The sequence below is a fragment of the Macaca nemestrina genome (assembly GCF_043159975.1).
Source record: "Macaca nemestrina isolate mMacNem1 chromosome 4 unlocalized genomic scaffold, mMacNem.hap1 SUPER_4_unloc_10, whole genome shotgun sequence".
NCBI lineage: Eukaryota > Metazoa > Chordata > Mammalia > Primates > Cercopithecidae > Macaca > Macaca nemestrina.
This window is the reverse complement of record NW_027257555.1, coordinates 88,469-115,773: the sequence shown is the minus strand read 5'-3', so window position 1 is coordinate 115,773 and position 27,305 is coordinate 88,469. Positions and strand designations below refer to the sequence as shown.

Below are 27,305 nucleotides of genomic sequence, written 5' to 3'. Positions count from 1 at the left end.
TTCAAAGATAACCACAAGTCACAAACTCACACGCAATCACAGAAGGGGGCTGTGGACACCCGCACAGACGATGAAATTTAACTGTCACATTTTTACCTGGGTAATTTAAAGTTATTTCTCAAAACACACCTGTTTTACTGAGTTTCATTTTAAGGTGAACACACACAAATCATTTCAGGGAAACCAACGTCACTTTGGGCTGCGTGTGGTTTCTTGACTCCCGTGAATAACTCAGCGTTCACCCTCACTTCTGGATAAGGGAGAAGATACAAAGAAATCTGTTAAAACAAAGACATGAAAAGAAGTTTAAGAAGGGTTTGAAAGGTTCCTCCTGTCCCCCTTGGAGGGGAGAGGAGGACGCCTGGAAAGCTCACGGGGGACAGGAGCACAGCCTCCTCGGTGTGCCATGGACGCCGCCTCGCCAAGGGGAGAGGATGATGCCTGGAAGACTCACAGGGGTGGGAGCACAGCCTCCTCAGTGCTTTCTACATTCAGCAGCTTCAGAAATTACCGTAGAAGCAGAACACATGAGAACTGAGACTGGAACATCCCAAAGAAAGGGGACGAGGGGTCAAAAAAAGCATTCGATCATTACCAAGGAGCACGGGCATGAAGCCGCTTCAAAGACCATGTGAGAAGTCACTCATAGGCGTTTCAGAAAATAAGGGTAGCGCGAGATTGCTCGATCAGCTCAAACAGCCTGCCGTCCCTCAGGCCATGAAGTCTCTGAGTTGAGCCTCTCAGTGAGCAGAAGTCACTCGCATCTCTGCCAGAGAAAGTACTACAAGCCGACACAAAACCTCATGAAACCTGGGCTTCAGCCGGTCGACAACAGTGCGTCTGACATGGTACATCCCTCCAGATGGTTAAAGACCCCAGGGGTTTATCAGACAACCTCAAAGGGCAGTGTCTGTCCAGCCCCCTTTCCAAGTTCTGGAGGATTTTTCCTGATGTACTATAAGCAGCATGCTCCAAAAGAGACGTAATTAACTGGCTGGGGGTCCTCTTAATTTTGAAATTAGAAACACACTTGGCCAGGCACGGTGGCTCATGCCTGTGATCTCAGTACTTTGGGAGGCTGAGGCAGCTGGACTGCTTAAGTCCAGGAGTTCGAGTCCAGCCTGGGCAACATTGCAAACTTCCATCTCTACGAAAAATACAAAAATAAGTCAGGCATGGGGACATGTGGGACATGTGCCTGTGGGTCCTGGCTACTCAGGAGACTGAGGCAGGAAGATCACTTGAGCCTGGGAGGTTGAGGCTGTAGTAAGCTGTGCTCACACCACTGCCTGGGCAACAAAAAGGTTTTTTTTGCCTGTCTCAATAAAACCAAAGAGAAAAAGAATTATATACCTGACTAGGCCAAAATAAAAGAGGCCTTGTGGAACCACCTGAAACACAGCTGCAAATTCTGGCAGGGCCTCCCCTGGCTTGATTTGTGGTGAGTGTAGGACCACTCTGAAGGATAGGACCCCAGAAACCTTCCGAGACTAGACCTTACAGTACAACTTCCCTTCGCTGGATGGAACACTGGCCTTGGAGCCTAGGACACCCTGGGGCAGTGCCACCATCCTGAGGCCGCCATGGCGCAAGGAGGCCCTACCATCATGAAGCCTGGGACGTCCGTCAGAGCAGTGCCACCCACCTGAGGTCGCCATGCCAGGGGAGCCTGGACATCATGAAGCCTGGGACATCCTGAGGCAGTGCCACGAACCCAAGACTGCTGTGACACAAGGGGGCCCTGGTGCCACTGAGAGGCTGCACAGCAGGTCCAAGGCCAGGCCAGGAGTGAAGAGGCTCCACATCCTTTCCATCCCTCCAGCTGAGTCCACAGACGTCTTGGAGCAGAAATGCATCACCCTCAATGTCCACGGGTAAGTTTTTGGCCACAGAATCTGGAAGCATAAAAGATGGTTCTGGGCTGGTTGGTTGTCGACTCGGACCTGTCCTCTTTCCACACAAAACCTGGCTCACACCAAGCAGCGTCTAAGTCCTGGAAGACCTGCTAAACACAAGTGCAGTTACAAAGCAGAGAAACTGGAGGGGGCCGGGCTGTGCTCCAGTGGCACCAGCGTTTCTCAGGAAGACCCCGGGCATTACAGGGTCCAGGACAAGGGCTTCTTGGGATCCAGGACATGGAACAAGAACCCATTCCCCGGTCCTGTTGAATGTGAATTGGCTAAGGGCCGATTCCCTCCCTCGGAGGACTGAGCACTGCCCCACAACACATACCAAGGTAATAACAAGCCCGTTACCAGCAGGAGGCTGGTGATGAAGACGTGAGGACCAGATGAGCACAAGGGATCCTGACAGATCATCCCTGGCACCGAGCAAGGGGCGGACAGCACCCCCTGTTCCTGATGCATCAGCCCTGGCACTGAGCGAGGGGTGGCAGCATGGCCTGTGCCCCTGCAGATGCAGAGGGATGTGAGGGGGGCGCAGGCTGGGCTTGGAGGCTGACTCAACCACCTGCGCTTGCACTTCCGTTCCTCATGGCAGGGAGGCGAGGCACAGGCAGCATTAGGGCTCACCTTGCCCCCGGGCTGCACTTTTTCCTGCTTATGAGTCGTGCTCGCTTTACATGGACAGGCAGAGCTACAATAAAGGTTCCCTGATTATTTCGCTGCCTACATAAAGGGCTTTCAGAATTCACTTCCATCCTTAGGAAAGGGGGCCAACACCAGCCTGTCTCCCTTAAGATGCAATGTCTCATATGGGGAAAAAAAATCAAGAGAAATCAAATAAAGGCCATAAAACACATCAGTTTCAACATGAAAATTTAATAGTACGCTTTAAATTGAAGATGAGTTAATTCACATTTCCAAACCTCTGAAAGCATGGTTATTGGGAGGGAGTGGTTTGCAACACACAAAGGCAGCTCCGTAGAAGGGCCCAGGCTGGATGAGGGCTCAAACACCAGGGCAAGGAGAAAGTCTGAATAAACTTTCTCCTGCCCTGCTGCTGTCCTCTTCCAAAACACACTGGTTATCTGTCAGTTTAGAACAAGGCCTAGGGAGGTGGGAGGCAGGCCTGGGAGGGTCACCTAGCAACCAAGCTCCTCACCCACACAACCGCACCAGGCTGAGCTGAGCAGTACACACAAACATGACTAATTCTCCCCAAAAAGAAGACGGAAGGCAGCACACTGCCACGCCAGGCGCCCTGCAGGTGAGAAGACTGAGGGGGGCCAGAGGTACCTTTAATCTTGCTTGCATGGTGGAGGGAGGGGAATAATGCCACTCACTTGAGTGTTGCACAATTCTTTCTAGCACTGAGTGGCAGAAAACAAAAATTATAGATGCTTCCTCAGAGAAATGTTTCTGAAGAACTGAACATAAATTATGTTCAGGAAATAGCATTATGAATGCCTCAAGTGCTTCTGTTTTTAATAATCCCAGAGTAATTCTATAAACCCGGGAATCAGTCTCACCCAACTCCAGGATCACGGCCCAAGTGACGTGGGCACGCACATCCTGAAGCTCCAATGCTTAACTAAAGTGGGGCAAGCGAAAATGATCCTGGGTATTATTTACACGGACACAGGAAGGTGGCTGAGCCCAAAACCCCTAAACCAGGAAGACCAACATCCTTCAGGGGCCTCACCTCTGTCCTTTCCCAGCCTCTGGGAACCACCACTCTGCTCTCTACTGACACAAACACTGCTCCACGATACAACCATCTGACCTGGCTGGGATCCAAGTACCCAAGTGCAGGATTGTACATCAGACCAGTGAAGCCAGGAGTACAGCCACTGAACGGCAGTTTTCCATCCCACGGAAACCGGCCTTGCTAGGGGCTTCCTTGGGGACCACCGACCTCACGCCACCACCCCTCAACTACTTCAACTAACTTACATCATGGCAGAGGCCTTTCCAGACAGACCAGCCCTGCCCGAGTCCTGCTTCATGGCAAACCCTCCAGGCAAACGTCCTTGGCCTCCCCTCCGGGAGGCTGTGCTTGGAAGGTGCCCTCATTTACTTCTGTGGCTCTGAGACATTTAACTAGAGCCCAACACACCTCTTCCTGTTCACATAGTATTGAGTTAACAGATTTTTATGAGTCAATTTTCACTGGGAAAAACACCGTTTCAGGAGCCCCAATGACCACAAAGAAAATGTTTTTACCTCCCCTTACGTGACGTTGGCAATGCCAGGTCCAGAAACGTTCTGGATCTCAGATAATGGCATATCCACTCATGGCAAGTCTTGGTCTTGTTTCACAAGCTATCAAATGCTGCCCAGAAGCAGGAAAAATCCCACAACGTGGCAGGGAGGGGCGATCAGCGTGAGCTCTAAGGCCAGACCACCCAGGTCTGCTGACAGCGTGGCGAGGGGCAAACAGTGCAGGATCTAAGGCCAGACCACCCGGTCCCGCTGACAATGTGGCTTCAGGAGTTTCCTAAACCCTCTCCTCTCCAAGTTTCATGTCAGAAAAATGTGGTGATAACCGTGTCCACCTCGTGGGATGACGGGAACACACACAGTAACAGTGTCAGCAGGTGTCTTGCTGGGCACCTGGTGAGGCCACACTGCTGTAGGTTGCCCCACGTGAAATCCAACTCGTTATATATGTATGTATGTATGTATGTATATATATATATATATATATATATATATACACACACACACATGTATATGTATATACCCCAAACCTACAACCCTATAAAGGTCATTAATCCTAGTTATCCTCAAGGCATTGAGGGATCGATAATGAGCCATCCCCCTGCTGCTGACCTGCCTCAGCCCCACCCTCCAGAAACCCCGCATCCACACCAGCTACACAGGATGAGGCCAGGGAAGGAGCAAGACTGTGTCTTGAGAACTTAAACTCTGGGAGCTGAGTTAAATCAGTGCCGCTCAAATCTTGTCACCAACTATCTTGTTAAATTGGGAGATTCCATCTCTGGGGATCTTGAGGGAACCTGAGGCTCTGCATTGAGTGGGGTGAGCACTCGTGCTGGAATGAGATGGCAGGGAAAGCAACCGAATCTGGGGTCGCAGCTGCCTGAGGCTTGGGTCCCACCGGGAAAGTGGCACCAGGGCCCTCAAGACAGTGGCGGAGGTCCCAGGAGGCAAGTCCCTGTGCAGAGACTCATGGACCAAAAGCTTGCTCCAGGGCCAGGAAGGGCTGCTGCGCTGACAGCCATGAGGCAGGCAGCCTTCAAGCTCCTCCAGCTGCCATCCTGCAGGCAGGGAGGACAGTGCCCAGATCACCCCGGGGCTCCCCCAGCCTTCCAGGCTGGTACTCTTACTCCAGCCACTGACAAGAGTTCCTATGTTCCATGCTAGGTTGAAACAGTGCCCCAGGCCTTGGGGCACATGCACCCTCCTGCAGGGCCACTCCTACCCAACACCTGGGGATGGTTATTCCCACACATCCCCAACTCACAGCAAAACTTAAAAATGAAAGTCGGAAGATACAGCCAGAAAACCAATGCTCAAGAAGCAACTCCAGAGTGACTCTTCCTAGAGCTATTGCTACTGAACATCTTTAAAAACATTTCCAGGGTGACTTCCTAGAGCTATTTCTGTTGAAAATCTTTAAAATTCTTCATTTCAAAATTAGCTTTTATTACACTGTCTTCCCTATTCTACCAAGACTCTAGAAAACAAAACCATTACAAATTCCAATTCTATCTTATAGCAAGTTAGAAATACACATGCTTCCTCAAAGGATTCTCCGTGTTTCCTTGGCGATATCCTTTCCATGCCCCATGCTACTGCCTGCAACAGGGAAGGCTTTTCCAACCCAACCCAACCCAACCCATCCCAACCCAACCCAACCCAACCCAACCCAACCCAACCCAAGGGCCCTGAGACAGGCCCCTAACGAATCGTCTACAAACTCCTGAGACAGGCTTGCCCTAACGAATTGTCTGCAAACTCCATCTTCCATTAAAAACAGTACTGAAAATGAGCATATTACCGCTTTTTAAAAATTACTGTAAAGCAGACAGTGTTCAGTTCTGTGAATTTCGGCACAAATATTCCCATAATCATCATCACACAAGCAGAACAGTCCAGCAGCCCCAAACCCACTCACGGGGCCTCATAAGCATACCGTCCCATTCCCAGCAACCACCGTCTCTGTGTTCTCCCATCCTCCGAGTCTGTCTTTTGCGAGTGTTGTGGCAAAACACTCGCAAAATCACGATTTCCTGGGCATCGTGCTTGGAGGTGCACCCAGGGTGTCCTGTGATCAACAGCCAGGCCTCAGGGTTGCTGGATGTTTATTATTCCACGTATGGCTGTAGCACATTGTAACCTGTTTTGGGCAACTATAGACAGCGCTATTAACATCTGGGCACAATTTTTCTTAAACATCAGCTTCTGTTTCTCTAGGGTAAATACCCAGGAGTGGGGTCACCGGGCCCCACGTTTGTGTGAGTTCAGTTTTATACGAAACCGCCAAGTTGTCTGCACCCTGCTGAACCCCAGCATCGCACAGGAGTCTCGACTGCCTGTCCTCACCAGCACCTGGGCTGTCGGAAGACCTTAGTCAGGCGCTCCAGAAGGGGTGTGAACAAATTCGCTGCGGCTTTGGTGCACATCTCGGTGCAACCAGTCACGCTGAAGGTCATTTCAGATGCTTTCAGGCCATCCTCCCATCCTTCTCAGTGAAGCATCTGTTCAGGTCTCTTCCCGCTTTTAAGTCAGGTGGTTTGTTCTCTGTCATGAGCCGTGGGAGTCCTGTGCATTCTGGATATGAGTCCTTTGCCGGCTGCATGGTTCATAGACATCTTCTCCCCATCTATCGAAAATGTGTCTCTTCAATTCCCTAGGGGTGTCTTTTATATTAGAAGTTTAATTTTGATGAGTCTTACTTACTTGTTTTCTTCCTTGATTATGGATCATGGTATCATGGCTAAGAGCTCTCACCCTAGGTCTTGACAATTTCCATTACTTCTACAGGTTTTGTAGTTTGGTATTTTACATTCAGGGCTATGGTCCACCTTAATTTTCATACAGGAATTTCTCCCTGTTTTCACTCTTTTGCATACAGCTCTCCCATAATTCCAGCACCATTTGTTGAAAAGACTCAAATTCTACTGAACTGCTTTTGCATCTTTGGGTCTGTTCTGGACTCCACTCTGTCAGCTGACCCGTGTGTCCATCCTGAGCATAATTTATGACTTTAGTGGCCGTCTCTGTGAAAAATGTAATTCTGTCTGGAAACAAAAACCACATTAGAAATGCTCTAAATAAGATTCTTCCTCTTGTCAGGAGAGCAAAGCCACCTCCCCAAGCAGAGGTGAGGCCTCAACAGCTCCCAGACACAACCTTAACACACAATGGAGAAGGCAATTCATTTCAAGGTAGTTACCAAGGGCCACAACGTGAGACCAGCATAGCCGTGAAAACTGCAATAATTTCACAATAGAATGAAATTCATAAAGAACTGCTGAGAAGCGTGTGATAAGTTACATAAATCACTGTTCCTTAAATTCTGACGGTTGACTAGAACAGAAATAGCTTCACGGTACAGTTCAAAGAGGAGAAAGGTAGGTAGGGGTGGTTTCCACACCACACAGGGCCTGCAGGAAAGGGACACTCTTCCTCTAAACAGGAGGTCCCAGGAGTGATATGATAAACCATGGTGAGAGGCACGGAACTGTGCAAGCCGGAGTCGCGGCCTTTGCCCCACCACGGAGCCTGTGTCCATGAACGACGAGGCTCGAATGTCAGGCTGAGGCAACCGAGGCAGTTATCAGGGGACAAGAAAACGAGCGCACGGTGGAGGCAAAGGTCTGAAATTGAGCAGCAACTTCGAGTCAAGTGGGACAAACTGACTCAAAATACAGGTTCCAAAACCACCACAGCGAGCTGTTCCTCGGCTCTGGAAAGGCTAAGTGACTAATGCCCACACTGAGCATCTGCTCCCAGAGACGACCCTGGTGACCTAAGGCCCAGCTCCTCCAAGCCCGCGCCGAACCTCATCGAGGAACTTTGCTGGCATCTTATGGTACATTGACATGTTCCCTTAAAATCTGGTATTTCATCAACAATGCAGGCGCCAGCTTTGACTCATTCACATTTCGATTAAACAAGATAATTTACACCCTGGCCATCCCAGGTAAGAGGTTTACTACAATCTTTAAACAGAGCCAGAGGCTACAGTCTGCTCCTACACAACACCATGTCTCTACAAGTTCGATGGGTTTTTACTTTCCATGTCTTCACTTGCCTAGTGCTAGAAAGCAGATTAAAAACAGAAGGAACCCAGAAACACTCTTGAATGAGGCCCAAATATCTTGCAGTCATCATCGTGATGAGATGTTTATTAAACAGAAATGTTCTCCCCTGTAGAAAGCAGCACACATCAACACACACTGGTAACTGTCGCCAGCGTTCCAGATCATCTTCCCTTCCATGGCCACAGTGCAGAGCAATGAACCACGCACACCTGCAGACCCACAGAAAGCGGGGTGACACGGCCGATTCTTGTAGCGAGCAGACCAGGGTGCACTCAAAGTGCATCTCTTTCCAGAGGGCCGCCACGGAAAGTTACACATTTATTCCACGAGTTAATGGCGCTGCACCAAACATTTCTGTAAGATTCTCTGAGCAAGCTTTTCCTTCTGCCTAAAATGTCCTGACACAAACTGAAAAAGTTCTTGGAGCTGCCAAAGACTTCAGTATCCCCTTAACTATTGTCATGCACATCCGTGTGAAGAGACCACCAAACAGGCTTTGTGAGCACAACATGGCTATTTATTTCACCTGGGTGCAGGCGCGCTGAGTCTGAAAAGAGTCAGCGAAGGGAGGTAAGTGTGGGGCCGTTTTATAGGATTTGGATAGGTAAAGGAAAATTACAGTCAAAGGGGGGTTGTTCTCTGGCAGGCAGGAGTGGAGGTCACAAGGAGCTCAGTGGGAGAGCTTTTTGAACCAGGATGAGCCAGGAAAAGGAATTTCACAAAAAAAAACAAAACAAACAAACAAACAAACAAAAAAAACCATCGCTTAAGCAAGGACCGGCCATTTTCACTTATTTCTGGTAGAATGTTATCAGTTAAGTCCAGGCAGGGCATTTGCACTTTTGTGATTCTTCAGTTACTTCAGGCCATCTGGGCATATATATGTACAAGTCACAGGGGACGCGATGGCTTGGCTTGGGCTCAGAGGCCTGACAACTATAGTCTTTACTTTTAAGGTGTGGGGTAAGATCATATAATCCTCAACTAAGCTCCTGAAGCTGTGTGTGGCATCCAGCAACAGCACGTTCCATTCCTGGATTACATTTGACTCAAGAGTCCACAGTGAGAACGATTTCTGGTGAATGAAACACCAGGCAGGAGAGCGATTCCGCTGGGCAGCTCTTCACACACAGCCCAGGAGCTGGGGGGAAAGGAAGAGGCCCACGCGCGTCCACCGTGCTCACGCCCCCTTGGAATGCGCCCCACTCCTAGAGACCCAGACCCAAGGGAAATCTGACGTGAAAAGGGACAAACCCTCACTTTGGCAGAGGGACAGGGACTCGAGGCCACAACTTGACCTCAGAGCAACACAAGTGCAGACACAGCACCCCAGGACACCCTCTCCACCCAAATTCAAGGAGGAAAACCAATGCCCTGCCCCCTTGCGGAAACCCTCGGCTGCTGGAGCAGATGCCTGCCGGCATGTGCAGCCTCTCCCAACCCACATTCCTGGCTCACTAAATGTGCCTCAGCCCTGGCACTGCTCGCCACACCCACAGGTGTGCCAGGAGGGGCAGGTCCTAAGGTCTCCATTGCACCAAAGCCTGCAAGGCAAAGGGGTCGCTCCCTCCAGCAGGAGTCCAGAAGCACACACTGCACCAGCGTCACAGCGTGAGAATTCTCCCCTGGGTCTCCGAGTCTCCAATCTGTTGCCCGCCAGGGTCTTCTGCCAACGGCAAGGCCCAAGCTGGGCCGCACATTTGGTTCTCACCATTTCCCTTGTCAAGATCAATACTGCAAACATATCCAGTTCATCCTGTCACTAAAAATCAAATAATCCCCCATCTCCATCACAGATGACGCAGTCAGGTTTCCGTTACCGGGGTGTTTTTTTTTTTCTATTTTGAGATGGAGTTTCTGAACGTCGCCCAGGGTGGAGTGCAGTGGCGCAATCTCGGCTCACTGCAACCTCTGCCTCCTGGGTACAAGTGATTCTCCTGCCTCAGCCTCCCAAGTAGCTGGGATTACAGGTGCCTGTCACCATGCATGCCTGGCTAATTTTCATATTTTCAGTAGAGACGTGGTTTCACCATGTTGACCAGGCTGGTCTGGAACTCCTAACCTCAGGGGATCCACCTGCCTCCTCCTCTCAAAATGCTGGAATTACAGGCTTAAGCCACCACGCACAACCATTACTGGTGTAATTTCTAAGCCACTCTCTCACACCCACTCCTTTTTTTTTTTTTTAAAGAACCATCTTTATGGCTATATTTTTTCCAAGAGAATCAGTTATCCATTTGAAGTACAAATAAGACATTGTGTTTAAAAACCAAAAATGCCAATTTGCACACAAGTCTCCAAATACCCAGTTGATTTGAGCCTTCAGAATAAGATCAAGCTGTTGGCTGAATACAACTTCCCTTTCCATCTGTCTGCCTGTGAGTTAGACACAAGGACGAAGCCACAAGCTAGGGACATAAAGGCAGGAACCACCAAGGTAGCCCAGACTCTAAATAAAAGCTCGAAGGACCAACACAAAGGTACCACACCCTGCACGCCCTCCTCTCCTTCCTTTTCAGAATTTCCAGAGGATGAAACAGGGACCTCCTCAGATGTCCCACGGTGCAGGCGGCCAGAGGGGAAGGCGGCGGCAGCCTGAATGAGGTGACCGGGAAATCACATTCCACAAACAGAAATTCTCCATGTGCTTTAAATCCTCTGTCTCTGAAGAACTATGCCAGTCTAACAGTCTCTAGAAAACCGCATTCAAGTGTCATTTCCCATTTCAAGCAAAGAAAACAGTGGTGGGGCATGAGGGAAAAACATAGCCATGTGTTCTGGGGTATTAAATTTTTTTCTGTTATAAATATATAATTTTACATTCTCAGTTTTCTGTATAATTGATATGCTTCCTAATTAGCAGACATAGTAATAAAAAGTGAATTCCATGTGTAAGATCAGAGGACCCGTTCACATGGCTTCAGGTTCTGCTACTGTGTTTCGACTTAAGAAAATGGTTCTGTGCATTGGTAACAAGGCCTGAGAGTCTGTGTGAGAGTCTGTGTGGCTGTAATCAGGGTTCGTGTTGGCTCCATAGCAGAGGATGTTACCCTGTTACATTATCTTCTACAAAAAATTCTGAAACAATGAAGGCTGAATAGACACACACACCCTCCCAAAATAATCCAAATGTCCACCGATATGAAAAACAGACGAATTACGGTTTCCATCATGGAATATTCCTCAGCAGTGAAAACAAAGTATAGCCACAGGTTCCAACCAGGATGAAGAAAACCTTTTAAACACGTTTAAAGTGAAGCGACTAGGTGGAATTCCTCGATTACAGGCATCTGCTCCAAAAGGGTACTGTTCTGAATCCTGTGATGTAGAATGAGAGTTAGCAACCCTGTTTCTGGGCACATCTAGAAAAAAGCAAAATAATGACTACACAATTTTAAATTCTTTGTAAATTATAACTATTACTATGAAAATTCTAAAAATGTGAAAATCTTCCCAACTGTTATTGGACAAGCTTCAAAATAAATACCCTGGCATTGCTTGCCACACCCACAGGTGTGCCAAAATAAATGAAAATATAGCCCAAGTGAGTAGAATCGAAACCTGAAGACGTACGAGCCGTCCCTGCCTCACTATACGTCGTGGAGAAATTTAAGAGCAGGTAGTGACACTGCAATGCAAGGCTCAAACCAACTGGGTATTTGGAAACTTCTATGCAAATTGGCATTTTCGGTTTTTAAACACGGTGTTATTTGTACTTCAAACAGATAACTGTTTGATTTCCTTGGAAAAAACATAGCCATAAACCTGGTCTTAAAAAAAAAAATACGGGAGTGGGTACGAGAGAGAGTAGCTTAGAAATTTTAAAAGTGTCGGCAGGGAGCAGTGGCTCATGCCTGTAATCCCAGCACTTTGAGAGGCAGGCCCCACGAGGCCTTTGAGGACAGCGGTCTCCTCTGCTGCCTTCCTGCTGGACTGACCCTACGACATTCACTGGGTTTCCACCCCTGTCTCATTCAACATCCCAAGGGTGGTCTTCATCCTCGTCTGGGGCTCAGCTCTGCCCCAATTTCCTAAATCTCTGCCCCAATTTCCTAAATCTCTGCCTTCAGAGCCTGAAAACACCCACGCCCAGGGTCACCCTAAGTCCACGTTTACCCCAGAGAGTCCCAATTTTATGTTTTCCCAGCATCGCCTTAGTGATAATTTATCCTGTAAATTCCAACTGCCTTCACACCTCACCCTTGCTGTCTCCCAGCAGACCCCACTCAGATGCACATGCCCCAGACCCCACACCCAGGTCTGCGCATGCTGCCCTGCTCTGCCCATATGGGGACCACCTCTCTTTCTTGAGGAATCAGCTGGCAATCATCATCTTGTGGAGGGCTGCCTTGACTTCCAACTCTCTCCAGCAAAGGCAGAAGCCATTCTCGGTACTTCCCCAAAACTCAGACCAAGTATGAAGATGGCCCAGATGCTAGCTGTGCCTGGGATGCCATGGGCAGGGTCCCCAGATGCTCTGCACGTGGCCCGGGGCACCACCTGAACACAGCAAGTGCTGAAGAAATAAAACTGACATGCCCTGACCTCTGATAGGGCCTCCTTCACCATCCACATCTGTCTCCCCTCTGAACAGTAAAATCCACAAGACACGGAGGGCTTGTGTCACTCATCTTCAAACTCCCAGGGTCACCCTGGCAGGTAAAGGGGACTCAAATGTCTTCTGAAGGAAGCAGCTGGTTAGCTGCCGAGTTAAAGGGCCTCTGAAATTCAGAGCTCTGCATAGGAGTCCAGCACACTTTATTATGAATGACTCCAACCACGGCAGAAGTGGCCGTGGAACCAGTGCTGACCAATTCAGGGTTTGTTCACTGTTTCTCAGTTCATTATCACAACTCATGCTCACAGAGCAGCCGCGCACAGATCCTCAGACGTCTACACAGAGTGGGACGATGGCGCCAAGTCACGTGAACGTCCTGTTGCAGACTGGGAGACACCGGTCAGACACGGAGCCAGGCAGAGCACAGACCTCGCGTTAAATCGGCTCCTTGTAAACAGCACTCCCGGCCAGGCCCTTTCCTATCTGCACAGCTTCTACAAATTCAACTCTCGCACCTGACACCTAAGAATACTGCACACCCCTATGTGAACCCCCCATTTACCTCCCAAAATGACCCGGCATGACCGAGGACAAAAAATTTCAACATAAGGGAACCGGAGGGTATGTGGGACTTTCTCGAGTCCCTGCTGCCTCCTGATGGGAGGGCCCAATGCTTCACACCCCTAGTGAAGGGCAGGTCTCTTCGGCCCCCCAGCTTTGACCTGGAGCTTAAATCAGCATTAACTAAATTTCACTTTCCAGGACCAACTTCAAAGGCCTGCAAAGCCAGAGAAGGGAGAGGAGATGGAACACGCCCCTCAACCTCAGACCTGCTGCAAGCACGCACTTCTCAGATGCGTCCCAAGGTGCACAGCGTGTCCGTTGGCTGTTTCACATCCACCGACCTGCAGGTCTTCTATGTGGCATCAGCCTCCTGGGCACTGGAAACAAGAGGAATAATGGCAAGTCCCCTCTGCAGCAAAGGTGAGGCAAAGGGACCCAACGCAATGGAACTGGCCTTTTTCTGACAGTCTCAAAACAGAAGGAAAATACTGCACAGCCAACTTCCCCTCACGCAGGTTTATTTACCTGTGACTCAGAGGCCATGACAGACAACTTCAGGTTCTTACCGATTCCTATTTTCCCCATCCAGGAAGCCTTTGTTTTTAATATCGTACGAACTTGCCATTTTGTACGCCAAAAACAGCAAATATTGGCAGTTTCCTACAGTTCAACCGAATAAAATATGATCATGGCCTTTTGTGAAACCATGAAGGAAAGGTGGATATCTCAATATGTGTTTCCAGACTGGCTTTGTTCCTGAAGCACTAACTCTGTTCACTCAGGATTTTAGACACTGAAGAATAAACATCAATATCCCACCAAGAAAACCAAAAAAATGAAACAATTTTGCATCCACCTTGGAGCCTTTTCAGGACAAGGCAGGACACAAACTTTTAAAAAGCTGCAGTTGTCCCTCTGTATACACAGGGACATGGATTCCAGAACACCCCCCGAGTTTACCCAAATCTACGTATCCACAGGACCCCGCGGCCACCCTATGGAAGCGCATGTAGGAAACGTCGGCCCTCCACAAAGCCAAGTTTTTTCAGTAAGGGTTTGGTTGGAAAATACTTAACACAAGTGATCCTTCGAAGCTCAAAACCTATGTTGTTCAGGGTCAGCTGCATTTACTACTTGTGTCATATCTGAGGCCTGAAAGCCATCATTCTCGATACCTTAACGTGATGGCTAACAAACTAACTGTTCTGATTAGAAAGAGGAAAAAGCTTATTTTTAAGCTGACAATGAGACTGGATGCGCTACGGTGAACACAGAACACACCTAAGCAAGCACCAAGGTTGGGGTGACTTTCTGTGCTCAGACCCACGAGGGCCTGTTCCTCCATCTCCCTCTGCTGAAAGGGATAACTGCTTCTCCCCCATGACTAAAGGGCCTTTTTAAAATATTCACACGAGAAGTGCTATGAAAAGCTGAAAGGTCACAGATAACATTTTTAAAAATAAACACTAACGTAAGCATTTAACAAGCCCATTATGATTTTAAAAAAAATGGTATTAAGTTCTTGGGTGTGGTAGCTCATGGCTGTAATCCCAGAACTTTGGGTGGCCGAGGTGGGTGCATCACCTGAGGTCAAGAGTTTAAGACTAGCCTGGCCAACATGGTGAAACCCCGTCTCTAACGAAAATACGAAAATTAGCCAGGCATGGTGGCAGACGCCGGTAGCCCCAGTTACTTGGGAGGCTGAGGGAGGAGAATCACGAACCCGGGAGGGAGAGTTTGCAATGAGCCAAGATCGTGCCATTGCACTTCAGCCTGGGCGTTGAGTGTGAAACTCCATCCCAAAAAGAAAAAAAAAAGTATCAAGTTTTCCTTCCAATGAACCTATCATTCAGCCACCGAGGTATACTATAGCTACTTATTCAGCCATGAGATACACCACAGGAGATACAGGCGAGCAGGACACAGTTCTTCCCTGAAAGAAGGCTGCACCCTCGACAGAAGGGAGGCACACACTCCGAATGGAATCGGCATAGGGAACAGATGCTGCTGCAGGTGGAACTGGCTGCACAGAGCACCCGCTCAAGTGTCTGAGAAACAAGGAGCCGTTGGTGCCATCACCTTCCATACCTGAGCTGGGGCAGTGGGGAGCCTGTCATCACCACCACCACCACCCGGGACAAAGAGCCCCAGAACCACACAACGAGCTTACAAACTCACCGAGACGATGACCGAGCAATGTGCGTGGAGTGATGCGAACACGCAGACGTCAGGGCCACGCGCAGCGTTGGTTTTGTGCATCAACCTGAGCGTGCCTGGGGTGCCCAGATGGCTGGTTCTGCATTATTTCTGTGTGAGATGCTTGTTTGCCTCTGCACTGAGTGGAGACCCATCCTCGCCGGTGTGGGGGGCACCACCCTATCCACCCAGGGCCCCAGTAAAACAGCAAGGCGGGGAAAACTGGGTTCACTCCACCTGTGCGGCTGACGGGCCGGTGACATCTGTCTTCTGCTGCCCGTGCTCCTGGGTCTCAGCTCCTCAGACCCGGGTGGGATCTGCACCCTCCGCTTCTCAAGTCTTCAAGCCACACCCTCCCAGGACTCTAGCTTGCAGGCTGTGGGTCCTGGGGCTTCTTGGACTCTGTAGCCCCTGCAGCAAGCCTCCCCCTGGAGACACACGCACACCCAGCTGGCTGTCTCTCTGGAGAGCCCTGACTAAAAGCCGCCCCTATAAGTGGTCTTCAGAGTTTCTTTCTAGCCCTAAGATCCCAGCGCCCCTCCTACAATTCTAGGCGGAAAGGTGAACGGAGACCAAAGGACAGAGGTGTGTGCGAGGACACGCCAGGCAACCGCACTGGGCAGGAGGGCACTAACGCTCACTAAGCAAAGAATCAATGTGGCTTGCCACAAAAATGAGAACAGTAAAGATTTCTTCAAACAGAAATGAGTTTGTTTCATGATTTGCTCTTAATACATAAGAAAGCATAAAAGTAGGCCTATTAACAATTACGTAAGTCTTTAGAGGCCCTTGAACTACTTCTGTCCCTTTGTGTTTTTATAGAAAATAAGCCTGAGGTTAAAGAAAATAACATCACTGGCCACAGCTGGGGCCACGCGAGGACACAGCTTATACCCTTGAGGTCCCTGGGTGCCCCGAGTCCTTCCCTTGCTATTTATGGCAATGTGGGAGAAACCAGGAGGTCTGAGCATGGAGCTGACCGTGCTCCCAGGGGCCGAGGAAAGCACCCATCTGTCCAGTCTTCCCTCCACCCCGCCGTTCTCTCCTACCCAGACTCTTGGGCTGACGCGGCTCATGCACTCAGCAGCGCCATCATTCAACGTTTAGCTTCGCATCACGAGGGCCTCCTCTGGCCTCCTCTGACCACTCCTGAACCTGCAGTCAGCACTAGTTTGCAGGACACGCGTGGACAAAGTTGATGGATCATGGCCTCCAACGAGGAAGGTGCCAGGCAAGGAGTCGGAGAGCCGGATATGGAGCAGCACTCACCCAGGGAGGCGAAGGCCAACAGCGGCCACCACTGAGAGCCTCAAGGGCTCTCCCCACCCCGAAGGCGGCTGCGATCACATTTCCCATCGCACCAGGAGACCCCTGTATTGAGCACAAACCTTTTCAACCTTCGAATCAATAAGGAATCACAACACAGACATTTCCCCAATCCAAATGGCCAGCCCACAAAACAGACACGCAATCATACACGTTTCCTGTGGGAAAATCAGTCAGTCCCTGGGGCCTCGCGCCAGGGGTGGGGGAGCATCATGGGGAGATGCCCCAGCCCCAGCCTGGCTCTTCCCTCTACAGCTCCTTTTCCCTCCTCTTCCCCCCGCCCCCGCTAGCCTCAGAGGCTCCTCCCTCAAATTCTTTCCCCTTGATGAAGTCATTCATGCCCAAAATACAAGTCAAAGTCATGGGGGCTCAAGAGAAAATCTATACCGTGGCTCACGTTTTAGATTCTCATAAGTTTGAGAATAACCAAGCAAGAATCTTTGGCATCTGAATGTGGTCTGAATGCATCTGAGCACACTGCCTGTCACTGGCCCGGAGTGGATCATGGGTGTTTCGGACATCTTCGCAACTCTACACCAATTATTTTGAAACACATTAGCAGAATAGAACCATGTGAATAGCTGCTTCTCAGTTAAAAGTAGGAAAAGACTCCAAAAGCTGCCCTCAAGGAACATCCTTCCCACGAGGAGTTTCTGCATCGGGCCCTTCAGGCACAGGCAAGGCCCCTGGGCCCAACTCCCTCATCCCTGCGTCATAAAGCAGCAAAGATGGTGGGGAATAAAGCAAGTGAAGGAGTCAGTCCCGCACAAAACGGGCTCCCGAAGCCACAGCCACTCTCCCAGTGTGGGAGCCAAGTTCAGAGACCTGGAAACACCAGCGTTCCCAGGGAGGAGGGCAGAACAATGCCATTTCCCCCTAGTTTATGGAGACACCACTCCACGTCCTCTGGCCTTAATAGAAGAGACTTCACATAAATGATTTCAATGACTCCACCACACACAGAAAGTGGGCTAAGGGCTAACGCACCCATTTAAATGCCTGGCAAAAACACATTAAATGAACACACAGATAAGCAAGATTCTCCTGTTATCCACGAAATATTCAGAAACAAATCCAACAAGCAATCTCTTTGCAATCAAAAGACCAATTCAGAGGTGCAGATTAAAAAATAAACGTACAACTGAACCCTTAATACACCAAGAACCAAATTCCACGGTAGTGTTATCACATCACCATCTCCCAGCTGAAGGAAGCAGCACTGGCCACTGACCAGCTGTTCACTCGTGGGTCAGTGAACGAAAGGCAGTGCTGTCCAGGACAACGATGAGATGTTAACCTGAAAAGGGCAACATTGCAGAGGCTGGAGGGACCTTCCAGGTAACCCGGCCCCCTCAGTGGACAGAGGACCCCCGTGGGGCCACAGAGCCCAGAGCTCCAATGTGTTCGGGGCAAGCACTCAACTGCAACCCTGATGATGTCCGAACGCCTTCTGCCCTTCTGCGTCTCTGCCCCACTAACAGGGAATCCGTGAATGCTAAGGACATATAACGCATTTTACAATACATGTAGATTTTTAGGAAATTAAAGATAAACAGTGACAAACTTTGAGAATTAACCAAAATGTAGTTCAGTGAATGCCCAAACTCAAAGCTAGTCTCCAAGAGGTGATAAGCTGTGTGTGGTGGTTAACGCCTGTAAATCCCAGCAGTTGGGGTGGCTGAGGCAGGAGAATCACTTGAGCCTAGAAGGTTGGGGTTGCAGTGAGCTGTCATTGTACTACTGCACCCAGCCTGAGAAACAGAGTGAGACTGTCAAAAACAAACAAACAAAAACAAATTAAAGGAGTTCAAATGAACTCGCCCATACCCTTTAAATTTTCATTTGGGTACATGGGGTGATCTAGTTCCTTTTTCCCTTGCAATACATGAATAATCTAATAATAAAATATAATCTAAAAATTAAAAGGGAAAATTTAATTATTTTCCCATTTCATTATTCCCTATCTCAGGGAAAAAGTTAAAATTATTCCCTATTTCAGGGAAAAAGCTAAAAATCATTTTAAACCTTCCTTCCACAAAGCAGTATACTCAGTCATCTCTATCTGCTTTATCAAGTGGAATTCAGCTTCACATGTCTACAATACAGTTTTTGTTAAACAGCGTTTATGTAGACAGGCAAGAGAAAGAAACACTTGGTCTATGTAGAAGCAGCAGAAGACACCTTTTAACAGAAAAGGGAGAAGATACCACCGTGTGAATCTGGAAATTCTGTCCTCATCTTGTCCACACACACAGAAAACACCCAAGCAGGTGCCTACTGTCCAACAGGAGCACAGAAAGGACAGGGATCCCTCCAGTTGTTTAATGACCAGCCCCACTTGTCACCGCCACATAACAAAATCCGCATGGCAACTTCAGCACGTTTCATTCAAGATTCCAAGGAAATCAGGCTGAAGAACATACAGATGTTTTGCCCACATTTAAAAATCCAGGTGTGGGACTCATAGAAATAAAACACACTATGGGTTCACTTAACTTTTCCAAATTTTTACTTGGAGAAACATATAAAGTTCTTGTCAGTTACATCCTTAAGTTTTTCAATAATTTTTAAATGCAAAGGTCGGGCAAGACTTGTAAAGAGGTACACACATGCGGCCCGGCGTGGTGGCTCACACCTATAATCCCAGCACTTTGGGAGGCCGAGGTGGGCAGATCACGAGGTCAGGAAACCGAGACCATCCTGGCTAACACGGTGAAACCCCGTCTCTACTAAAAATACAAACAATTAGCCAGGCGTGGTGGCGGGTGCCTGTAGTCCCAGCTACCCGGGAGGCCGAGGTGGGCAGATCACGAGGTCAGGAAACCGAGACCATCCTGGCTAACAAGGTGAAACCCCGTCTCTACTGAAAATACAAACAATTAGCCAGGTGTGGTGGCGGGTGCCTGTAGTCCCAGCTACTCGGGAGGCCGAGGTGGGCAGATCACGAGGTCAGGAAACCGAGACCATCCTGGCTAACAAGGTGAAACCCCGTCTCTACTAAAAATACAAACAATTAGCCAGGCGTGGTGGTGGGTGCCTGTAGTCCCAGCTACTCGGAAGGCTGAGGTTGGAGAATTGCATGAACCCGGGAGGCGGAGCTTGCAGTGAGATCGCACCACCGCACTCCAGCCTGGGTGACAGAGGGACAGTGTCTCAAAAAAAAAAAAGGAGGTACACACATACATGCTACGTTCTTCTCTCAAAGAGACGGGCCCTTTTTTAAGATTCCAGAAGTAAATGTGGTTGTCACGCTGCTTTTGAGAGGATGGGCTGTGTTTTAAGCATGAACACACTTTCCTCCATGCACCAAGGATGCACCATGGGGGCAGTGCTACTGCCGCCTCCCCAGTCTCTGCTCAGGGTGGGGCAAGGGGAGCTCAGTTGTCTCCCGTATATACCGTCAACAGGCCAGGTGCTCAGAAGGAGGCTTCCAGGACTCGCTGGAGGCATTCGTTAGCAGGGCAGGCAGTGCCTCGTGCTGGTGGGCATCCAGCAGTAAGGGGGTCTTGCACTTCACTCCCTGGGCCCAGCACCAGACAGAGGGGAAAGAGACACCTGTATCGTAACTCATGTATATTTATAGACACACAGAGACTCTGCAGTGCAAGGTGCAGAACTAGAAGGAATCATGGAAATAAGAGGGAAGACATTTGGTTACGACTGGCAGAGCCACCTCAAGCCTCAGCATTTCCTGCCGGACCCCTCACTGACCAGACTCCTCCAGGGTCACTGCCACTGCCTTCCCCAGCTCATGACAGTGACAGAGCCTCAGAACAACCTCCAACTCCTTCCTCACCAGCCCAGGGGACGAGCTGTTCATGAGTGTCCCAAAGCCTGAATGCGGGAACACAGAGGTGACTGAGCAGAAAGGGGGACAGCCACAATGGCCGCGGGTGTGCAGATATTGCGGGGCACCCCAGCAGCCCTTTCCGTCTTAAAGAGGACGGCCACGGGTGTGCGGATTCTCCCGCGTGACCCAGCCGTCCTTTCCACCTTATAGGGGAATGGCCACGGGTGTGCGGATATTCCCGGGTGCCCCAGAGCCCTTTTCACCTTAAGGAGATTTTCAGTCTCATATCAGTCTCCAAACTATTCAGTGAGGTTGGAGGAGTATCACTGTGCACCAATACTGATTGGCACCAAGTAAGGGCAATTTTATAACCATGTCTCAACCATGAAACAATCAGGTCTTTGGCCATCTGATCTAAGCTTTTTCCATAACAAAGTTGGATAAATAAGTTGAACTTTGGTTTTCCAAAGCTTGTTACAGAAACCACATCTTCCTAGGTGTGGCTCTGTGGTGTCACGTGCACACATCAGTAGCCAGGCTTGCCAAGACTCACGGCACATTACACGTTCACCTGAGAAGGCTGCTCAATCACTGAGGGCTCTGGCGTGCTCTGAAATGAATTTGCCACTTCAGCCTACACTCTACTCCCTTGTTTGGTTAAAGAAACCCAAAAAGCAGAATTTCTTTTGGTCAATCGCCTGCTGACCCAACTGCAGAGGTGTTCATTAGAGTACTTTCATTGCATCATAGAAAGCAAAGTCATATAGATCAACTCATTATTACCTCTCCAAAGGTTTAGTAAATCTCCAGATAATCAGGCAAACATTTTAAGAAGCTACATTAAGGTTTACAATACTCAAAATTTAAAACTACATCCATACTTCAAAAAACCACCATTCCCATTTTAGATGGCCAAATGCATATGAGAAAGAAAGAAACGTGCTGAGCGCATTTTTTGGGTAATCTTATGGAGAAACTGCCACTTTAAAAATGGCTCTAGTTCCTGGCTCCAGATGGGTGTGGTGGGTTGCCTCACTCAAGTTCAACTCCACCTGAAGCTGGGACACTAGAAATCCATTCCCAGACTCCAGGGCACAAGAATTCCCACTTCTGGAAACAGCCTGGAAAGCAGACCTGTAGCAGAGAATTCTTTCCTGCCCACCCTAACCGTCCTCTGTGGAAGGCAACAGTCAAAGACAAGTCCACCCCCCTAGGCGCAACTGCACCACGAAGAACCATTTCAAGGTGGAAGGTGATTGATTAGTGCGAACAGGCACTTTAGCTAATCACTTATAAGGCAGAGATGGGGGTTTGAAGGCCTGTGTCTGGCCTTGTCCTCGGTAAATGGTCATCCGCAAGTCAGCCTAAGCCACATGGGAAGGGGCTTCTTGCAGTAGAAGTGGGGGCGCAGTTGTGGGGAGGGGGAATGTCTTAACCACCACTGTTTTACAGGATCACAGGGCTCAGGAAATGTTCAGTATTATCACACACCAAGGTTTTTACAGTCTGAAGAAAACTACAGTCCTAAGGTGTCAGTTCTCAAAGCCTTAAGTTCCTCCTGCTAAGATTCCCAGAGGGTCTCGACTTCTTGCACTGAACCCCAACTTGCACAGGCACCTGCGTCTTCCTCCTGCAGCAAATACACATGAGAAGGCTGTGGCTCTGCTGCAGTAATGATGCCATGCAGCTCTAACACCGTGGCAGAGTAATGGCTTTGGCCTGAATGTCCCCAAAACCTCATGCTGAAACCATCTCCGATGGGATACATTAAGAGGTGGGACCTTTGGGAGGTCCTGCTCTCAGGACTGGGGTTGGTGTCCTTGTTGGGAGGTGGAGGAGCCCTAGTGCTCCTCCACCATGTGAGTCCCAACGAGACGCCTGCTGCCACGCAAGACCCTGTGAGATGCTGCTGTCTGTATGCCACAGGCCCTGGGACACCAGATGTGCAGGTGCCTTGACCTTCACTGCCTTGATCTTGGACTTTCCAGCCTCCAGAGCAGTGAGCAATAAATGTCTGTTTACAAATCACCCAATCGACAGCAGCCGGACAGAGAGACAGTAATGTTACAACATGAGTCACTTTCTCACTGGGCCAGAGGCCTTCCCATGAGCCACCACCGTAAAGCAAGAACTCCCTGGAGGATGCAAAGGGGTTCACAAGGAATTCTACCCAGCACCAGGGTGTCTGTCCTTTCTCGTAGGAAGATAGCTGAGCCATGGCAGGAAACTATGGGGTGGGTGGAACTAGACAGTAATGTGTCACCTGCTCATCTAAGCCTCAGTCTCCTGCCTCTCATCATGACAGCGGGGGTAACCCCCTCACCTGAGCTGTTGGGGGAGGTAAGATTGCTGGGTGATTAACAATTGTTACTTCCACAGAAATTAGGCAAAGAATCCGCCCCTACGTCTTATAATACCAAACCAGGCCAGGAATTCCACATCACTACTAATTTGCATGGGAAAATGCTGGATTCTCATAAGTTCTGGCATGTCATTTGTATTGATAAAGTTTGCAGAGTTGTCATATACTAAGTATATAAAACAGGAAAATAAATCATGCAATTTGGAGGTTGAAGCAGGAGAATCACTTGAGTACAGGCGGCGGAGGTTGCAGTGAGCCGAGGCCAAGCCACTGTACTCCAGTCTGGGTGACAGAACGAGACTCGATCTCAAAAAAAAAAAAAAAAAAAAAAAAAATTGCTGCTTCATGCTAGTAAAGTGGGCGGATTCTACATGCCAACTTATTCAAAGGTCACCTAACACTGACTCAGGAACTCTGGCCCTGATGTGCTTGAAGTTTTAATGCTAACAGTGTTAAAGACCACTCCCCCAGGAGCTCTGAACAAGTACTCCAGGTATACGCTGAACAAGACCACACACTCTCTGACCGAAATCTAACTTCACAGACCCAAACTACAGAACCACAGAAGACACTGCTTCTGTCCAACTTTGTGTTCTGCCACCGTTTGTGTCCGTTATTTCCTACAAACCATCTCATTAGAATTTAGGGCACACAAAAGGCCGATACAACAGGGTTACTTTTCAAAGGTTTGGAGGTGAAGAACAGATACAATGCATTAACTTCCTATGGCTGCTGCAACAAATTACCACAAATGCAAATCTCCTCTCAGCCCTGGAAGTCAGGAGTCCCAGGGCTGAAGTCAAGGGGTCAGTAGGTTGTGTTCCTGCTTGGAGTCTCCCAATTCATAGAGGCCACCATGCAGCTTGGCTCACAGCCCCACACCCCTCTGACCACTGCCCCGGCCTCAGCCCTGCACCCCTCCAGCCACTGCCCCACCCTTGGCCCATGCCCCTCCGGCCCCTACCCCACCCCCGCCCTCAGCCCCACAGCCCTCTGGCCTCTATCTCATCCTCAGGTGTCCTCCTCTGAGGCAGACCCTCGTACTCCCTCTCATCAATGCACATGTGAGGACGCTAGACCCCACCTGGACAACCCAGGGTCCTCCCCCATCTCACTGTCCGTTACAGTCACATCTGCAAAGCCTCTTTTGCCATGGAAACTTCATTATACTAACAATCATTTAACAAGTCCATTATAATGATGTAAAAATGGGCATTGTTTTCCTCCTAATGAACAGATCAGTCACCCATGTAACCTATAAATATTTAACTATTAAATATACAATACTGTAGGGGACAAAGATGAGGAAGATGGTTCCTCCCTGAAAGATGACTGGACCCTAGATGGAGGGATGAACATTCTGAACAGAATCAACCTAACTCAACATTTGAGTCAGAGAGGCCAAGCAGTAAGACTTTCAAAAAAGCAACCAGAAAGTGTGTACCATGCCTGTAGTTCACAGCTGAGCCTGGCGTCATGAGCATGAGCATGTGGACATGCATACCAGACCCAAGTTTAAGATCAAATATAAGGAGCTTTCAACTGTAGTATTTAACTAGATCTTATTACAAAATAGCTTCTTGATTACAGTTTTTGTCCAAAAAGTTCTCTGTAAATAAAGAAATTAATTTTCCCCTAAAAAACACTTCGCCATCTATCATCCCATAAAAACTAAATGGATATATTAAAGAAAAAAGACAAATGTTTGACTTCGGGGGTTTGCCTACGACTTGGATAAGAATGATTTTCTTCTGGCCAAGCAGGGAGCAGCTGGACCAGACTGGAGGGAAGGAAAAACAAATTTCCACTCTGACCTCAGTTGGACACCAGAGTCTTCCCTGTCAGAATGTGGGTGTGGTGCTTCCCACACACCAGCCTCTGACAAAACTCAGCCCAAGGGTGTGGGAAAAGGCCGTCTACTTCTGAAAAATCTATAAAGTACAGACACATCAAAAGCTTCAGAAGACTGTAAAGTGCCAAGGAGACCACTGCACCCTTGGAGTTTACAGAAAATCGTCAGCATCACACGTGCCTGAGGTCCAGGTTCAGCTCCCAGCTGCCGCGACACCGTGAGCGCAGTCCTGGCTTCCCCTCTGATGCAGAGAGCTGGAAACTCCGCCGGCAACACTCAGAGCTCAGAACATTCTAGATGAAAGCAACGTGTTCCTTTTAAAATGGGGAACCGGGGCAGCACAACTGAAGCTCTACGACTGTCTCAACTACTGGGTTTCGGGGTAGCATTAGGAAATCGTGAGAATCCAAACCTCAATTTCATACAGATTCCAAACTCACTGCAGGTTCCAGAATTTTTTGAAGCATTCTTCCAATTTATCACTCAGGATTCCCTTGCCAAAGCTAATAAAGTCTAAATTCCTTACGGAAAAGCCACCATAAGCACCACCACAAATAAGATCAACTGAGGCCCGCCCTTTGCACCAAACCTATAAACTGTAACTCACACAAGACTGTGCTGGAGGCAGCTCTCAGTTGACGCCAAATCCGTGAGACTTCATTATCCCCATTTTGGATCGAGTGTGAAGACGCTCAGCAAACCAGGGCCCCAGTGTGAAGTAGAGAACAGATTCTCTGACACCTGCCTGAACATTTTCTTCCCACCTGTCTTGGATATTGAGCACCCTCAGAGCTACTGAGTCACCCACATTTGCAGGTCATTTATCCAGCCACCAGGATAACATAATTATGCGACAAAAATACCTTCTCAGGGCTTTGTCATACTCCACAAGGCAGCTCAGAAGGCTTGGTAAGCCCAAGAAAGGGGGAAGCGTCCTCCAAATAGACAAAGACCAAGGAAAACCGTGCAGAGACTCTCTCAAGACAGCAGAAACAGAGCCCGCTGTAGCCTTTCAGGCCCTGCTGACCACAGCCCTGCGTTAGGTGGCACCATTTCCACAGATGCAGCCTACTGGGCCCATTTGAAAGGTCCCGCTTGCGAGACACTCACCCCCACTTCCAGTTTCTGCAAGACCCGCTGCAGCCCCACTCCACCCCGGGGGCCGACTGTTCAAGTTTTCCCGGCGACACCCCTCAGAGCCTGCACAGCGTCTGAGACTGGGAAGCACCAAGGATCCAGAAACGCATAAACCCGTTCTCCTCATGCTGCTTTCTGGGTGCCAAGTTGTCTTAAGAACGAGTCCTGCATAAACCCCGGGCTGGGGAGCCAGCCACAGCCCAGCAGCACCCAGCTCATGTGCTCCACCCACCCCACAGAGGACCACGGAGGCCCCAGCATGCGCTGTCCGCAGGGCAAGACACCAGAAACAGCCACAGTTCAGGGTTCTCCCACCCACCCCGCTGCCCTAATTACCTGCTGTGATCTGAATTCTCATTGATTGGGTAGGTGATCCCACAGCTCCGCTGCCCTAATTACCTGCTGTGATCTGAAATTGCATTGGTTGGGAAGGAGATCTCACTGCTCAAGCACTCCCTGCTGCCTCCTTGCAAACAACATAAAAAAATCCAAAACCTCTCTGAACGTTTACTATAACCTCAAAACAAGACCCATCACGAGACCAGGGAAGATACACACGCACATCTGACAGCTGGTGGGCATCAGTGACCGACGCCACGGCTTCCGTGTGGTGTGTGAAGCGGGAGGCCTGTCACGGCGACTCAGGCTGGGGTCTGAATAGGGGTCTTCCAAGCAACTAGGCAACCAGGACGCACACCCCAAAACCCAAGTCCCCGCACTCATGTACCTGGCAGAAATGCTGCGTGGCCATTGACACCAGTTGTGCACCAAGACCGATCTGTGTCCTGTGGCCCTCACAACGTCCGTACACGTCTGGGCCCAGCACAGGCAAGCATGGCACCCTGCTCGCCTCCAGTGGGGCTCTCTCCTACCAAGGGGGATGGCCCTGAAGTCCGTTGAGATTTCCAAAGCTCTACAAAGTCGTCCTTCCTCCTGCTTGTTCAGAAGACCTAAAGCCCTGAAGACACCAGTGAGAATTGACCTAGCCTCTTAAGGCAGCTCAAACACCTAAACACAGGAACGCTGGACCTCTCTGCCCTCGGGAGCAGCCAATAACCCACTGGGCTAAGCAGAAGGCACAGATGTCACATCCAGAAGCCAGTGGTGCTCACGTTTGCATTCCAGGAGCCGCCCTTGTGAGTCCCTCCAAGGCTTCCAAGTCCCACTTGATTGTTTTCATCGTATCTTTATAACATCAGAGACATTATATCTCATGGTATCTATGAGATCCTCTCTACTTTTATGAGCATATATGCTCCCTGACTTACCATGGGATGAAACTGTTCCAATAAACCCAGCGTAAGCTGAAAATATCCTAAATAGAAA

General features: G+C 49.3%; 1 long non-coding RNA gene across 1 annotated transcript; it reads right to left on the bottom strand.

Annotated features, from left to right (window-relative positions):
• On the bottom strand, positions 1–27,304 carry LOC139361035 (uncharacterized). Its single transcript, XR_011618612.1, has 3 exons — positions 26,707–27,304; positions 1,646–1,895; positions 1–278 (listed from the first exon to the last, which is right to left on the bottom strand). It is a non-coding gene; the product is annotated as an uncharacterized lncRNA (long non-coding RNA).
• Position 27,305: the final 1 nt, after the last annotated feature.